Raw genomic sequence first — 17,924 nt, 5'->3', positions numbered from 1 at the left:
GGTCGTTTTATTCCGCTTGTCGATGCATGGGGCGTAATGGCTTCAATATCGGGCTTGTGTACGAGAGGTCCAGTGTTCGAATGCTACCTTCGGACAATATTAATTATCTTTATTTGTTTACTTATTATCCAGTACCTTGTTGAAAATGACGAGCATACAAAGTCACGAAGTTCCTTGAAGTCAGCTGGATGAACTTTGGGCAAATAGATGTACCTCCCATAATTCCCTATGCTGGCTGAACCACATCGCATGCCGCACGCTCAGAAACTAGTGCCAGAGTTACCTCTTATATTTACTCTGTGAAACTCTACAGTCAAGACAGCGCTCACGCCAACGTCGCATCCGTTACAGGAAGTTGATCGCGGACACCGCCATAAAACACCTTCGTGTTAAAAAACGAAAGAATAAAGGACGCCTCGACATCACAGTGCACCGCAGTGATGATATTGCAAAGGTTTATGAAGTGCATTCAGTGTATCCATATTTGCCTGTGTATACACCTATTATCGTTTTACAGCGAAGCTGTTCTCGTTCTCGTTCTGGCTCTCGTGCATGCCTTGTGTGCGTGTGCAAAAACCGTGGACCTATCCCGAAGATAGCGCAGCCGGAGTCAACCCTCGTGAACCCGGCTACGGAGTTGGTTACGGCGAGGCACAACGACGAGGCCGACGACGACGACGTGAAACGCGGTAACGGGCGCCGAAGGGATGCGCTCTAAAAAATATCGGAAGTCTCACGGCAATACAAGTTCCCGACAGTCGTTCGACACTTCGAAAAAATATAAACTATTTTGAAAGGCAAAAGACACGCTACGTTTCACTGAAGATAATGGTATGGCATATTGAAATAAGCCACTCATCCCCGTATTCAGAAACGCGTCTTTACCCCCGTATTCAGAAATGCATCTCGAAGCTCATGCTTGAATTCATATAAATGACGCCTCACGTGAACGTGCCCAAGATGCTCATTGCGTCTCCTTTCATGCTCACACGCCACGCGTCATTTAAATCAAGTCAACCGCGCGTTTCAAGTTAAAATGCATTTCTGAATATGGGGATTAAATTGAAACGCGCTTGACTTATCTATGATGCCTGTCGTGAACGCGCCAAAGGAAACGGAATGAGCGTCGTGGGCCCGTTCCCGCAAAGCGTCGTTCTGATGAAGTCAACCATGGGTTTGAAGTTAAAATGCATTTATGAATATGGGAATTGTGCACTTTGTATGTTATTAAAGTCGGAGAGTTTGTATGTGGTGAAATCACTTCGGCATGAGCCCACAAGAGGGACACTTTCTGGCAGATGTCATTCTTTTTTTCCTTTCGCGTTTGTACGTAATGAACATTACTAGAACCATCCACGTTCCCTCCTCAGGATTTTTGTTTTTCAGAGTACCGAATACTCATGTTTTGCATGCACGAGTAGCAGGGCCCTAGCCTTAAATAGTTACAGTACTTTTTCAGAAGTTTTTATGAATGTATTTCATGCAAAATACAAAAACGAAGAAAATCATTTGTTTATTAATTGCCCCTGCTAGCTAAACATCACAAATCAGTAGTCAAGCTAGTTTCAGAACTACAGCACGCTAACCAAACACCGACAAGATTTGTTTCCATAATGTAAACATCGTCTTGGCTACCTTGTTAGGGCACCATCGTAAGCTTCAGCCGTACTCCTTTCCTCTCTACTCTGTTTTTTAAGCACGCACACTAAAGTGCAAAGCACACTCCGGGTGGTCAATAATATATGGAGAAGTAAGACGAAGCGCTCGCTGTGGACGGAAAAACGAAATCGAACCGTGCGCGGCCGGCAGAGGAACGCCCCCCCCCCCCCCCACCTCCTTATCCTACCACGTGACTCAGTTTTATTCCCACGAACTGCAGCGTCCGACACTGCTGCCGTATAGTGCTCTTTCCTGCCGGACTCTCTCGACGTCAGCAGCAGAACCTCGTGGGAGTGGGTCGGTTCTGGGAGTGGGTCGGCGTACGACGAAGAAGGCCTCAAACCACAGATGGATGTTCTTCCTTCCGCTTGTTTCTTCCGTTTTGGATGGGGCTTTCTCCCTCGAGGCTGAAGAACTCAAGAAACCGCGGAAAGAAAAAAAAATGATTCAGCAATGTTGGATATATGGGACAGGGAGAGGGAGATGAGGGGGGGGGGGGGTGGCCAGAAGGGAATCCCGCACGTGGAGCGAAATTCAATTTCTCCCTCGAGGAAAACACTAGGGCAGGTTAGATCGTGAGCTGCACCCCTTACCAACAGCTTTGTGCGGCTGCTGATGCTGCCGATACCGGTGCAACGGCTATACTTGAGTTCAAGAGGAAGTACGGTTTGCAGTTTACATTTCACTTTGCTGCTCTTGCCAATGGAAATACTTTGGCAGGATACTCGCAGTCTCTTGCGCTGGAGACCGCTTAAGTTCGTTCTTAGATTCAACTTTACCTTTCTTTTTTTGTTATTCTGAGTTTCAGTGATTGAAAAAATGGTGACTGAGAGCAGAGGGAGTTCCGAAGATGCAAAGCTTCTCCGTGAAATTGAAGTACTGCATTCGGGAAGAGATACAGCGCAATAAAAAAATACTTCAAACTAAGAAATAATTACCTATGCAAAGCCTTCCGTCCGTGCGCTGTTTCGTCGAACTCAAAGCTACAGAGGATAAAGAGACCAGTCTGCCCACTGTATGGAATTGAAAGCGTGCTGCTGCATTCTGCCGGTCCTTCAATATTTAACTACATTGCATGTTATTAGATTTGAGTTGGAAGCTCTTTGTGTAACACATCTTATTCACCTGTGCGTCGATATGCTCGATAGTTTCGATTATTTTACTGCTCACCTTTTCTATCCCGGGGAGCTGGCTTAGCAGCTTTGGTGTTGCCCTGCTAAGCACAAGGTCGCGGGATCAAATCCACGCCGCGGCGGCGACATTTCGATGTGGGCGAAATGCAAAAAAGAAAACGCCCGTGTTTCGTGCATTTTGTGGGTTCCGTGCCCGTTGGAGATCCCCTGGCAATCAAGATTTATCCGGAGTACCCCACTACTGCGTGCTTACTAATCAAATCTGCGTTTTGGCCCGTAAAACCTTCGAATTGGATTCACCTTTTCTACCTCCTTCAGAGAAGGCCCTTAAGGCTAAGGTAAAGAAATAATGTGTTTTTTTTTTCTAATGAAAAAAAGAAATAGCGAAACAGACAGGACGGAGAGCCGGGTGAGACAACACGACCTTTAACTTGCAACTGAACATCACGCGCTGGCAAACCATCGCCTTTTTTTAAAACTTCACGCATGCATACGTTAAGCATTTTTGCACAGATTTTGACGATGCTAGTACCATGTAGCAGACGTGACTATTGCATCTATCAGCAGGACATGTTCAATAACACACACCTAGCTAAGGGCGAACGACAGGAGAATAGACAAATTTTCTTGGATGCGTTTTCTTTTATTTTTTACTTTTTTCTGCACTAGTTACACCTGGAAGACGGCAGACCTAACATCAGCGATTATTCACGACATAGCGTCAAAGCGTGTACCTGCCGCCCTCGCAAGACACACTATTTCTTGTTCGTCGAAACCTCGAAAAGTGCACCTGCCCACCGCTCACAACCTAGCTTTTGCATTCTGGCCACCATGAATATTTTCCGCTGTCGTCTTTAGTCAGCGCGTTGAAATAAACAATCGCGAGCCTCGTAATAACGGGGGTGACAACCCCGCAAGAATTGCAGAGTGACGGCAAACGCTATTCACTATTTGTGGCCAAGAAAGCGACGCGTTCCCTTCGCCTGCAGTCGTTCAATCAACGGCCTGTCTGGCGGACGTGTAACCGGCCAAATGTTATTAGGATCAATAAGCCACACCAGTGGTACATGCCGGTCATTGCTTTGACGTGCTCAGTCGGGCCTTGTCGCGCTTCTTTTGGTGCGTTTGGCTATGCGTCTACAGGGGCTGTTTAACTTGCACAGCACAGAGAGAGAAAACAACTACATGCACACCAAATTTCCCTCGAGCCCGCTTCATGTTGTGCAAGATTGGCTGCATATGAACGTCAGTATCCCGGACTTATTCCACCTAGCGACCACAATACAGCCGTTAGAGCTCGTATATAGGTTGCGTTTTATCTGTCGTGTTTAACGAATACATGGGCATAACTCTAAGGATGGCTGCCGGGAAACTAGAAATCATTAAGTGGCCCCGTGCTCACGAGGATGTTTTAGGCCGGGTGCTCCTAGTCGAATACGTGGGAACGAAAAAATCGTTTTTCTCTGCGACCGCTGCAGTAATATTGATTAGGTCTCTTGCATTTAAAATGAAAATTTCAAATCTTATCGAGCGTAAAAAGCAGGGCTTTATGTTTTATTTAGCCCTCAGCTTTCTTTCTTTTTATTGTTACGATGACTGTCGACAATATTACAGTTAGTTTTGGAGAAAGTTAGGGATGGTCCATGTTTTTGAGGACGCCTTTACTTAGACAGAGAGAGAGAGAGAGGAAAGGGGAAAGGCAGGGAGGTTAACCAGAGAAAAAGATCCGGTTGGCTACCCTACACTGGGGAGAGAGGGGAGGGGGAGGTAAAGTGGTAACAAAGTAGAGAGAAGGAAAGGAAGGAGCCTAGACACACACAGTCACCATCGGTCACTGGCACCGAATACTGTCATCGCACAGCACAGTGACGCTTGCCACACTATCAACATTTGTTCAGGCTACAGCCGGCTGTCCAATCCTGTCGCCCTCAAAAACCGCAACAGTGCCCTCGTCGCCCTCTGCTGCGATGGCTTGTGATGGCGGTATTGTAAAATAAGTTCCTCTGTGAGAGGTCTTTGGTCAAAGCGCGCTATCGCGGTTGCGAGTGATTGTCTCTGCAAATTATATCGAGGACAGTCACAAAGAAGGTGTTGAAAAGTCTCCTCGTTACCACAGTCCTCACACGTGGCGTCGTCGGCCCATCCAATTCGGTAAGCGAAAGATTTGGTGAAAGCCACCCCTAGCCATAGTCGACAAAGCAGGGTAGCTTCGCGACGGCAGAGTCCAGCTGGAATACAAAGGCGTAGAGAGTAGTCAAGATTGTGGAGTCGGTAGTCGTGAAAACTTCCAGCGTTCCACAAGGAGAACGTGATGTCACGGCTGATCATTCGAAGTTTTCGAGCGGCATCTGTCCTTGATAACGGTATCGGCTCCTCTTCGTCCCCTTGAAGAGCCGACCGAGCAGCGTTGTCAGCGTGTTCATTCCCTATGACTCCGCAGTGACTTGGAATCCACTGAAATGTCACGTGGTGTCCTTTCTCAGTTAAGGTATGAATGAGTTCTCTAATCTCAAATACCAGTTGTTCGTGTGGTCCGCGCCGCAGGGCCGATAGCAAAGATTGCAGTGCAGCCTTCGAGTCACTGAATATTGACCACCTTCGAGGTTGCTCTTGGCTGACGAGACGAAGTGCAGCGCGAAGGGCTGCAAGTTCCGCGGCCATCGGCGTCGTTGGGTGACATGTCTTGAAACTGATGGTGGTGGCTTTCGCTGGGAAGACCACGGCTCCGGAGGAACACTGGAGAGTTGTCGATCCATCAGTATAAATATGTACGTGTTCGGCGTACTTCTCGTGCAAAAGGAGCAGAGTTAGTTATTTAAGAGCAGGTGATGACAGCTCAGATTTTTTCCTGATTCCTGGTACGGTGAGGTGCACTGCGGGTCGAGCCAAACACCATGGAGGAATCGATGGCTTAGTTGCGGGGGTGAAGCCTGACGGGAGGCAGGTGGAATACTCCGAAATCGTAGTACAAAATGCTGCCTGCGGCCTTTCTGACGGTAGAGTTGCCAGATGGTGGGAACAGGCACGGGCAACGTGCCTACTGTGCACTCTCAACACTTCTACCGCAATGTGTGTTTGTATAGGTTGGTCCCGAGCAATCGCAATAGTCGCTGCTATCGATGTGCATTTTGGCAAACCAAGACAAACCCTGAGAGCCCGAGCTTGAATAGCCTGTAGAGCACGGAGATTTGTCTGGCAGGTGTTGGTCAGTACGGGCAAACTGTATCTCAAGAAGCCCAGAAAAAGAGCCCTGTACAATTCCAACATTGCATGCACTGACATTCCCCAAGTCTTTCCTCCCAGAAACTTGAAAAGTTGGGAGATTGCTGTCAGACGCTTCTTCAAGTAGGTCACGGGGGGGCTCCATGAGAGATCTCTATCAATGATTATGCCAAGAAATTTGTGAGTCTTCTCATAAGAAATTAACTGGCCATTTATTGATATGGCGTAGGATGTCATTGGTTTGCGAGTGAACGCCATCAGTGCACATTTGTCTGACGAGATTTCAAGACCTTGGTTGCGGAGGTATATAGCTATTAGAGTAGCAGCTTTTTGAAGTCTTGCACGTATCTGAGGACGTGACACACCTGAGGTCCATATACATATGTCGTCGGCGTACATTGATATCTTGATCGCTGCTGGCAGATGATCAACGAGACCAATGAGTGTGAGGTTGAATAGGGTAGGGCTTAGTACACCGCCTTGAGGAACACCTCGGTACGTGTAGTGTAGTGCGGTTTTACCATCACCGGTACAGACAAAGAAAGATCTCATAAAAAGGTAATGAGAGATCCATTGGAAAACTCGACCACCTAGACCAACCATCTCAAGAGCATCGAGGATAGCCTCGTGAGATACGTTATCGTATGCCCCCTTGACATCCAAGAACAAAGCTGCACATAATCTTTTGCGTGACTTTTGAAGCTGGACGTACGTAGCGAGATCAACAACACTGTCTACTGAGGAGCGATCTCGACGAAAACCAGCCATGCAATTCGGTAACATGTTGTAGTGCTCCAGGTACCACTCCAAGCGGGCAAGGATCATCTTTTCCATTATCTTTCCCACACAGCTGGCCAGCGCTATTGGGCGGTATGAGGTGGGTTCAAGTGGGGACTTGCCGTGCTTCAGGAGAGGGACCAAGCGGCTTATCTTCCATTCTTCGGGAACCATGCCATCCTGCCAAGATAAGTTGTAGAGATGTAACAGTTCTCTCCGTGCGCCATCACTCAGGTTGTTCAAGGCGCGGTAGGATATTCCATCTGGTCCCGCGGATGAAGAACGCCTGCATAGAGCAAGAGCCGCTTCTAGTTCCTCCATTATGAAAGGAAGATCCATGCGGCCGTCACGTGAAACAGGGATGCGACTGGGGGCTCGAAAGCCTGGACCGGTTGCTTGGCCAGCGATCCTTGCACAAAAGTCTTCTGCAACATCAGCCTCTAGCCGCCCCTGGAAGAGCGCCAGCGCTTTGAATGGGAAGCGTTGTTCAGGGAAGGAACGTAGACCACGTATGGTTCTCCAGATGTGGGAAAGTGGCTTTCGGGGGTCTAGTGACTGGCAAAATCTTGCCCAACGTCGAGATGCCAATCTATCCATGCGACGTTGAAGTTTCTTTTGTAGTCGTCTGGCTGTCCTAAGGTCTTCGATGGATTTTGTACGCCGGTAACGCCGCTCCGCACGACGACGGAGTGCACGAAGTCGCTCCAACTCTATATCCAATTCCGTGTGCTTCGACGAAACCGTGACCGTGCGCGCGGCGTGTAGCATCGCAGACTTGATTGCTTCCTCTAATCCAGAGGACAGGCCCTCTCGACAAGCATCCTCCATGGTGGAAGTAAAAGTGGTCCAGTCAATTAATCGAATGGTGTTCCGTGGGGTGGGACTGGACATTCCTTTGATGACAAGGTACGTGGGAATATGATCACTCCCGTGTGTCTCGATATCCGAAAACCATTTAACATATCTTGTGAAACTGCTGGAGACGAAAGCTAGGTCAAGACAGCTGCCATAATTCACGCCTCGTATAAACGTTGGGCTGCCGTCATTCAGGAGTGAAAGGCCGTGGTTACAGGCGAAGTTTGCAAGTCTTCGCCCTCTTGCATTTGTTCTTGCGCTTCCCCATGCTATATGGTGCGCATTAAAATCTCCGATGATGACATATGGGGCAGGGCACATAGACAAGATGTTCGTTAATCGTTTGGGATCAAAAACACTTGAAGGCGATACATAAACGCCAACAAGTGTAAACATGAGTTTGCCCTTTTTAATTGTTAGGCAAACGTATTGATTTTTATCATGAGGCGGAATCGGCTGGCGAACATATGTCAGTTCTTGACGAAGAAAAACGATGACTTTGCTGCATGCATTAGTTGTTGCGGATATAACAGCTTCGTATCCCGATAATCTGACTGGTTTTTGCTTAGAAGCTCCGATGGGACAAATAGGCTAAGAACGTTAATCCAAATAATATACGTACGTGCCGCAGGCCCTCCACTGACCAAAGCGTGCACTCCTTCCGCCGTCACAAAGAAATTTTCCCTAAATGCGGCCTCTCGACGGCATATACTTTTGTCCCGATGGACCCCACATGGCATCCCGTCCGCACCTTCGAACGCTACACAGATACATACCTTTGAACGATATGAATTCATTCCTCCGCGTGGGCATTAGGGGCTCAGCGTACTAAGCATCAGGTAGCTGTGCTTGAGGAAGAGAGAGAGAGAATGAAGAGGAAAGGCAGGGAGGTTAACCAGATATGAGTCTCCGGTTTGCTACCCTACACTGGGGATAGGGGATAAGGGTTAGAAAGATGACAGAGAGGAAAACGCGAAAAAAACAAAAAAAAACAACACGCACACATGGAGACACACACACAAAAAGCGTTCCAATTGAAGTCGTTCACACAGACCGGTAGATCGCAAAAAGCGCAATAGCGCTTGCACGGCCTTCTTCTGTGACGGTAGGTCCTTTCGATGTTGTAGAATTCTTTTTTCCGAAAGCGGTTGGTCGTCCACTTGGTCAAGTTCGTGGCGAAGGCGTGCCCTCTGTGGACTGTACTGCGGGCAGGCGCACAAAATATGGCCTATTGATTCTTCATGGCCGCAGTGGTCACAGGTTGGGGTGTCGGCCAACCCTATGTGGAATGCATAGGCTTTGGTAAAGGCGACGCCCAACCAAAGTCGATATAAAAGGGTGGCGTCTCTACGGCGAAGCTGTGATGGCGCTCGAAGACTTAGTATAGGATGAAGTGAGTACAGTCGCGTATTTCTTAAATGTGGCTCATTCCACAGCGACGCGGTGCACTACCGAGCAAGTAGGCGGAGCTTACGTGCTGCGACAGTTATAGAAAGAGGAATTGGGACGTGGCGCTCCTCAGTATGGGCTGAGCAGGCAGCGTGATCCGCCCGTTCATTGCCGATAATCCCGCAGTGACTTGGAAGCCACTGGAAGCTTATTTCATGGCCTGCATCACTTATATGGTGTAACGTCTCTGTAATACGAAATATTCGTTGTTCGTGCGGTCCGCGTCGTAAAGGTGACAGCAGAGACTGCAGTGCCGCCTTCGAATCGCAGAATATTGTCCACTTGTGTGGCGGTTTATCACCAATGCGATGAAGGGCAGTAAAGAGCGCTGCGAGCTCTGCTGCCGTCGATGTTGTCGCGTGCGTCGTCTTAAATTTGATTGTTGTAGCTTTCTCTGGTATGCTTGAGGAACGCTTGTAAAGTGGGTATGGTTCTACCCAGCATTGGAGATAACTTCTTTTAATGAAAGGTTGGTTGAAAATGGCGAGAGGGACATGATCACGCCAAATAAAGAGTGGGCGAAGTACGCCAGGAATACTAATCGCATAAAAAAGTTAAGCATATCCCACGCGCTGTGTGAATCGACGTTATGGAAAGCATTTTTTGCAGGTAGCTGGCTATTTAGCGCTACTTGGGGGTATTTAAAAGCCACCATGGGGACCATCATGTTTGTGTAAAGCAACAAATTGTATATGTGACGTGAGCGCGTGCGTGCAGACAAAAACAAGACAAAAAGATGGAACGACGGCGATGGAATGACGACAGTTTTAGTATAGTGTTTTGAAGTTACTACGTACCTACCTACCCGCCTACCTACCTAACCTAACCTAACCTTGCCTAAATACTCTAATCTATTCTACCCTTACCTATCTTTCCCGGCCCTGCAATGCCCTGTTCTGACCTGTTCTGCCCTGCTTTGCTCTACCCTGCCCTGCTCGGCCCTGCCCTGTTCTACCCTGCCCTGTTCTGTCCTGCCCTGTTCTGCCCTGACCTGTTCTGCCCTGCCCTGCCCTATTCCTCCAGCCCTGCCTGCTGCAATGTGCCGGATATGCGCGAAAGAATACTTCACAATAAAAGCAAATGTAGAATCAAGCCTGTGAAGGCGGCTGTGGCGACTGATTTGGGTGGCGAACAAATAACACTGGTTGTGAGTAGTGCTATTTTATCGATTGACTTCCAGTGAAGTCTCTGCGTGCATTTTCACAGACTACGATTAGGTGTGACAATTATCAAACAATCAATTATTGGTATGCGTCAACGTACCGACTATCCCAACTGTGATTTTATTGTACGCGACAGAATTCGTGTGCTATGTTCTTCGTGTTTGTCCACAGTACGTGAAATGGAATACTATGGCTGATGCTCCGTCCAAAATAAACAATTGACCGCTTGCTGAATACGTACTTCTGAGACTTTGGCCAGATCGCTATCCAGTTGCAACGAAATTGGTGGATTACATAGGTTCCTAGCCAGAGGCAGCACCCGCGTTCGTGAACGTCTCTCTGAATGTCTATTTATAGACGCCTTTCTTTCGAAATCGCGCTGATTATACAGCTTCTTTGTATCCCTTTCCCTTTGTCTCCCGGCACGGAGTAGCTGGCTAGAGAAACCAATTTCAGCCAGACGGGCCAGCTATTTATACAACTCCTCATTCATTATGACTTTCACCCACGGCAAAGTTGTAAGTCGTACTGTCTGAAATGAAGGGTGAATCAGGGTTCATTGCGTGTACACACTGTTTCGCAAGGGTGTCGCGTCCGCTGCTCAGATGTTGTAACTCTAGTGCATGCGCGACAGACAGAATCCCCCCCCCCCCTTTCAACCTACCTAATCCTCGTTACTTTATCACCCACCGCTCTTTTCTCAGAGCAATTTCACCAGAATGTTGGTTGTGGGTAACAACAATAAATCAGAATATTGAGACAGCGCCCTGTCCAGATGAGAAATGGCGAATTCCGTTCATAGAATCACGCAGAAATGCTGTAGAAAGTAGGCACATTTTTCTAGGAAGGCTATGGATTGTCTGTGGAATGGGAGAGAGAGAGATAAGGCAGGAAGGTTTGCCCGAAGCAAATCTCCTGTTTACTATCCTGCGTGATGGTTGGGGAAAAAACGCCCGAGAAAGAAGGAAGTAGGAGAAAAAAAACAATGAAAAAGGGAATAAGTGCGAAAGCGCTCCACTGAGTCCTGTAGATCGCAAAAACGCACAGAGATGCTTTAACAGTCTTCACATTAGATGTAGAGTTGGAGGTTTGTCACCTCCGACAGAGGTCTGCCGTCTAATTGGTTGAGCATGGCAGGAAGTATGCGTATCTGTGCCCAATACCGCGGGACACTGTCACAAAATGTGGCTCATGGTCTCCCTTTCATCGAAGTGGCCACGGGATGTGTGGTTGGCCATTGTTATGCTGAAAGGCGTAGGCATTGGTGAACCCTAGACTATAACTACAGTCTGCATAAGCGGTATGGTGCTTGCTTGTAGAAGACTTGTGTGATTATAGCTTCGCACCTTTTGTTTATTCGTGTCTTTACCCGCTTTGCAATCATCGCGCCAAGGTATCTGCCAACTTCTATAAGGAAATAGACATACATTGATACTGATAATTAGATTTTACATAGGAAAATGTACGTAAACTGTGTGGCGATTTAGCATTGCATGAGAGAGAAATGCATTGGCATTACTTCGCACCGTTATGAGGTCCCGTATCTTTGAAACCGCCTTCACTACGTTGCAAAGCGTTTAAGATCTTCCATGCCTTCTCTAGTTCTACCACGTGACTGGCTTCCCACATTTGACACCGATACACTTTTTTTTCCTCTTTTACATTCCTAATGCTAATGCATTAAAATGAGAGTAACGCATCGACAAGGCCACTACAGAGAAAGTTTATGTTGCCGAAGTTCATCATTGGAACGGTTGTGGTAATTTACCACCCACAGAAATGAAAACAAGATAACTGAAAAACCCACAGCATCAATTATTATAGACAATTAACAACAAATGTTTGCACGGAAAACAATACAACGTGAAGAATACGATTCTTATGGAAAGAAAATTGAAAAAAAGAAAGCGCGAAACACACACGACTCTTATATTGAAGCTTGTAAATGTGGGGAAGAGAGTGACACGGAGGGACAAAACATGTGGATCTGATTGGTACAGGCCACAACTTTCGGAAAAGAAGAACCCACTAAGAAAAGAATTAGAAAAACACTGCGGGACCGAGAACTTCGGGTCGAGCTGCCTCTTTCTAACTTCGCCGATCGAGAAAATCTCCAAGGCAGTAACTTGCTCTCCTGAGACAGGCAATATAGCGCCGCGGTGAAGTCCCCGTGGTGTATGTTTGTATCACGCATCACTGCGTTTCGTTTTCTTTTGCGGGCTGCTCTCTCTGTCCCGAAACAGCCACTTTCTCACCTCGCTAAACCTTCCTCTGTCTCAGCCATATGTGAATCCTCAGACCTGGCCCTCGTTTCCCTTCCTCAAAGCTTATCCTCGACCTCCCTCCAATTTCGGCGAGGCCGGCTACGCTGTCATGGACATGCACTGCATAGGCCTGACCGGAACGGCGATAAAAATCTCCAGACGAAGAGGCTGCACGTACCCTGGCCGCACTATCAATTGACGCCGATGTCTCCTGATGTCGCCTTTGTGGTGTGTGTGTGTGTGTTTTGAGATGCCCATTTCTCTACGGCATTAGGGGCTGTTTAGGATCGCCGATGGACGTGAGCGAGGGAGGTTGGGCCGAAATCACGTTGGGCCAAAGTTCAGCGTGGCGTGGCTTCCCGATACCAAAGTTTGGGACCCGTGCGCGTGTGGGGTAAGTGGAGAGCCAACAAACATCTCTATATCCGCCTTGTGCGAGGCCGTAATAAAAGGAGGCTCTACACAGCGATGCCCTGCGAAGGTCCTGAATACGCGGGGTGATTTATGGTATCCCGACCCAAGGCGCAGTAATTGTATGGCGGCAGGGGCCAGTATATCTAGACGTTTATCAAGAACAGTTAGAAATTCGTTGGCTTTCATTGTTGAGGATAGAGAGGAGAGTCCGCGATGCTGAACCCGCTGCTGGAAAAAGAAGTTGAGAAAGTAAGACATAAGTGCGTGTTGTGTTAACCAGAAGCGCTTAGACCTTTTCGGTTTTCACACTTGAGCCTCGGTTATCAGGCTTAGGCAGGCGGCCACTGTTCCCGATCGCATCTTTCAATGTGACTAGCCCAACTCATCAAAGCTTTAGATGTTCGGTGCCAATCAGGCAATAACCTTTTACGAGAACCTTTTTTGTAGGCTATGGTCGACCTTCGTGCTAAAAACGACTTTGGTGTTTTACGCGCCGAAAGTACAATATAAATATGAGGCGCGCCATAGCGGAGGATCCTAGGTTAATTTCAACCAACTGCGTACCTTTACCGCGGGCCTAAAACTGAGTACACGTGCGTTTTTCTTTCTTTTTCTTTTTTTTTGCATGTCACACCTATCTTAACGCGACCACCAGGGCTGCAAATCAAACTCGCCACCTACTGCTTAGCACTGTAACGCCTTATCCGCTAAGCCACCACCACGGATCGGACCTTTGCAATGTAAACGCTCACCTGAAAGGCCTTTCTGGAGGCTCTGAAAAAGCGCGTCCATTCTCGTGAATGTATACAAGGTCTTTCACTGGGAGCCGAAACACTTTATAACTTCTGATACGGAATGAAACAAAACTCTAAATATATATATATATATATATATATATATATATATATATATATATATATATATATATATATATATATATATATATTGTAAGTGTTTTGTAAGTGGAATAGGATGATTAACGCGCATATCGAGTGGTAGAATAATTACTTCGAAGCCTTTGTCTGATAGTTTGGCTCCTTCCCGTAGTTGATTACGATGCAGGTTCCATACCTCTTCAAGGGGGTATATACGTGGATTTGTTGTCGACGCAACAGACCGAATTTTGCAAACTGGGAGTTACAGCATGCTTTGCCATTATACGCGCCTGCATAACAGACAAAGCACGCTTTACAGGAGAAGACGGTCTTGGTGTGTTCTTCATGACGCCGTCAATTTTCTACAGTACGGTGTATACAAGGTGAAGACAAATTAATTTTAAAAGTAATTCGAGTCAACAACTGACCATTGTTACAAATGGGGTAATAATGTTGCTAACGAAGAAAAATTTTATTCGCAGGAATTAACACTGCCCCGTGATGAACAGCTTTTCAACCTTCGTGCTAATTATCCGGATATGTTATGCGAGTTGGAATAAGAACTTGTACAGCCATTTCCTCTGGCGCGGGTACTACATGCTGTCAAAAAGCTTTGCCCGCTTTGAGTTTCTTTCCATCACAAACAGCTGGGCTAGTCTGCATCGATCCGGATTCGATTAAAGCAGACACCACGTCTCTTATGTCTGCATTTGATGCAGTTTATACTGCTGAATTACTTTTCTAGAAGTAAATAATTTAGGTTCACCGTTGTAGCATATATGTATTTTTTAATGACAACAGCCCAGGCACTATTCTATATTGAACTTCTTTAGCAGCGTTATCTACAGTGACCGGTTCTACTGTGCGTTACCTGTATTGTGTGTGTCGCGCTTAATTCTTTTAGATTTTTCATTGTGCTCTTTCTATTCATTTTCGTCCCTTCCTTTCTATCTTCCAATTTTATGTTTCTGTCTCCTCGATTTTGAAAATTAGGCAGGCGTTAGGCCCCTACCAGCGACTGTTGCCAGCCTGCTGCTCGCTTTCCCTTTCCCGTCATGTGTTTATATGTTTTCGAAACGAATAATAATAATAATAATAATAATAATAATAATAATAATAATAATAATAATAATAATCCTAGCATTTACTGCACTTCCACAATATGACGTATTTCTCTTGCTTCAAATTTATGTAACTATAACAAAATGGTGCCTGCCTAGTCCCCATTAAGCTTTCAACATCCATATAAAAAAAACACTTTTTGCCGATTTTAGACAGAAGGGTAACAGTGGTGTTCTGAGCCTAAATGACCGCTCGGGCGCATTGAAAATCCATTAAACGTTCCGATTCAGACCTCGCATCTGTGACTGTACCACAACGCCCCACAAAAGGTAATATAAACGTTCACCTTTTATTTTACTTACCTCCTTCACTTCTCGCTTATACGGCACTTAGCCCAAGCGAACACTTTCCGCAAGTTTTTTGATAGAAATTGGAAAAGTCACCACGACACATTAACTTTTCTTTTTTCACGTTATCTTCGGCGTGTTAACGGTATGACTTTTGCTATGCTTGTTTCTTTTTTTTTACCTTCAGTTCAGTTGTCCTGTTGCAGTCGCCGGCGGTTCTGAATATAGATGGCTAATTATTGCGCTTCACATGCCCTTGTCATCCATCAATTTTTTCTTTTGTGTTTTTTCCCGTCGATTGTAGTAATGAGCACAGCCTTTTTTTTCTATATCACCCAAGAACTAGGCGTCTTTGAAGCTGGTATGAGGAAGTGTTATACATCCGGGCGCAAATACTGCTCCTCCGGTGAGAGTACAGGAGGACGCGGATTAGAAATCGCTGAAGCATAACGGCGTTTTATGCCCCTCCTGAGAAGTTCATTGTGTCCGCCGCAACTCTCCTTTAGTCCTTCGAGAATGTTTCGCTTCAGCGGTCTGGTAAACGTGTTCTTTAGATAAGAAAAAAAAACGTCGGGCGTCTTCATGGTGGTCTCTATTAGTGTTTCGAAATCTTGCGTCATACCAGGCCGATTAGAAGTGCATTCTTTTGTCTTAGAGCTCTTGAGGAACCGTGAGCAACGAATATTTGAAGAAAAAAAAACTAAATTTCGCACCTATTGCGTATGTGGGAAGAAACGCTCTGATGAGGCGACGGCGTTAGAAGGAGACTCTTAGTCCTGAACTCCTCTCTGAGTACAAGAGAACGACTAAATTCTTTTACTCAAAAACCAATCAGGCCATTGCGATGAGGTTTGTTGCATTAATAAGACAAAATTCTTGAAGCCTACTTTTTTACTAGCAGGTCCTTAATTTACGCTCTAGATTAGGAATAAATCTTAAATTTAGGATCTCAAAAAACTCAGCTTGAAGCCACAGAAACTCATCAATAAAAGCAAGTATTGAGGATGTTGAGAGAGCCAAAATTGGTATCCTATACAGTTCTCTAAAATTCAAGATTAATTTTTGAAGGGGACTTATAAAATACTCCAGTAAGAATAAAACAATTTGTAGTCTACTGTACACTGCTATGTCATCTATGAGAAGTTTAGAACGTAGAAGGCGCAGTATACCGAAAGGGGATATTTCTTTAGTTGTATGGCGCCATTGAAGGTTTAGCTAGGTGGCTCAATATTTTTTTTTCATTTACAAGTTGACAGTTTTCTAGAATACTGGGAGCACTAAATGGGAGCGTTCTCATTTTACCAGTCTGTAGAATTTAGCTTTACTTCCCTGGCTGAAGAAACTAGCCACTTAAGATTGTTTCAGTGATTGCTACGCAGAGTTCTTGAATGTTTCAATTATTTAAATACTAATTTCAGCAAGAGGATCATTTTTTCAGCTAATATTTCCCAGGCACGAAGTGAAATGGGAGAGAGATGGTGAAGAGGGGTTGGGGCAGATTTGCTTTTTGCTTTCTAATTTGCCATATATACAAACAGGAAAATCAGTTAGGCCCGGTTTCAATATCGATTCTTCGTAATGAAAATAGCACTCATATATACGTGCGTTACATTATAATCAGGAATTCTTGACATCTTCCTTTGCCTGCTTTAAACGAGAAGAAATGGGGATAACCGAGGGACCTCACGTTTATTAGTCATACCATGAGAAGCCAACAAACACTGACAGCAAGGAGCTACAGCATGCTTTTTCTTTCTACGCACCTGCATAACAGGCAAAACACGCTTTACAGGAGACGACGGTCTTAATGGTATGATGGTATGATGAACTTTATTTAATGTCCTGAAGATCAACCCTCAGGTTGACGCAGGCGGCTCCCACGTCGGGACAGTAAGGTTTAACCTTACCGCCGTATCATGGGCCTTCTGGACGGCCTGTACTTGATCGAAAAGACCTCCACTGTGTAGGACTCGCTGCCACCAGTCTCTCTCCTTGTCACAGTCTGTGAAAGTCACAGGACACTGCCAAAGCATGTGATCCAGAGTAATGATGCCATTACACTTCTCGCAATTGATTGGTATCTCTCTTTCAGGATATATCTTGTTAATAAAGTTTGGACTTGGATAAGTTCCTGTTTGCAACAATCTCAGAGTCACCGCTTGAGCTCTATTGAGCTTAGCGTGTGGCACTGGGAATTCCCTTCTGTTGATGTAATAATGCCTCGTGATTTCATTATATGTTAGTAATTGGTCCCTGTTCTCCTCCTGTATATTATTAAGGTCCTGGTCGCGTAGTGCACGGATAGTAAGTCCTCGTGCAGCTGCGTTAGCCATCTCGTTTAAATTCTTCCGAGATGGATCGACAGACCCCATGTGCGCAGGAAACCAGCGGATTTCGATCTCTTGGCTGTCCAACTCACCGATCAGCTGGGCAGCCCTTTTGGTTACAAAGCCATTGGTAAAGTGTCTAATAGCCATCTTAGAGTCACTGTAAATTTTCGTCCACTTATTATTCCTTAAAGCCAATGCTATCGCTACTTGTTCCGCGACTGTCGTGTCTTTAGTCATGATTGTAATAGCATCCCGAGTGAGACCATCTGCATCTACTACTACTGCCGTAAAGGCTTTCTTTCCTCTGACCCACGCAGCATCTACAAATGCCGCATGTTCTCTGTCGTGTTCTATCTCTTGCAGGAGAGCTTTGG

This window comes from Dermacentor variabilis, chromosome 9 (assembly GCF_050947875.1).
Source record: "Dermacentor variabilis isolate Ectoservices chromosome 9, ASM5094787v1, whole genome shotgun sequence".
Taxonomy (NCBI): Eukaryota; Metazoa; Arthropoda; class Arachnida; order Ixodida; family Ixodidae; genus Dermacentor; species Dermacentor variabilis.
Note: the sequence above shows the minus strand (reverse complement) of the source record.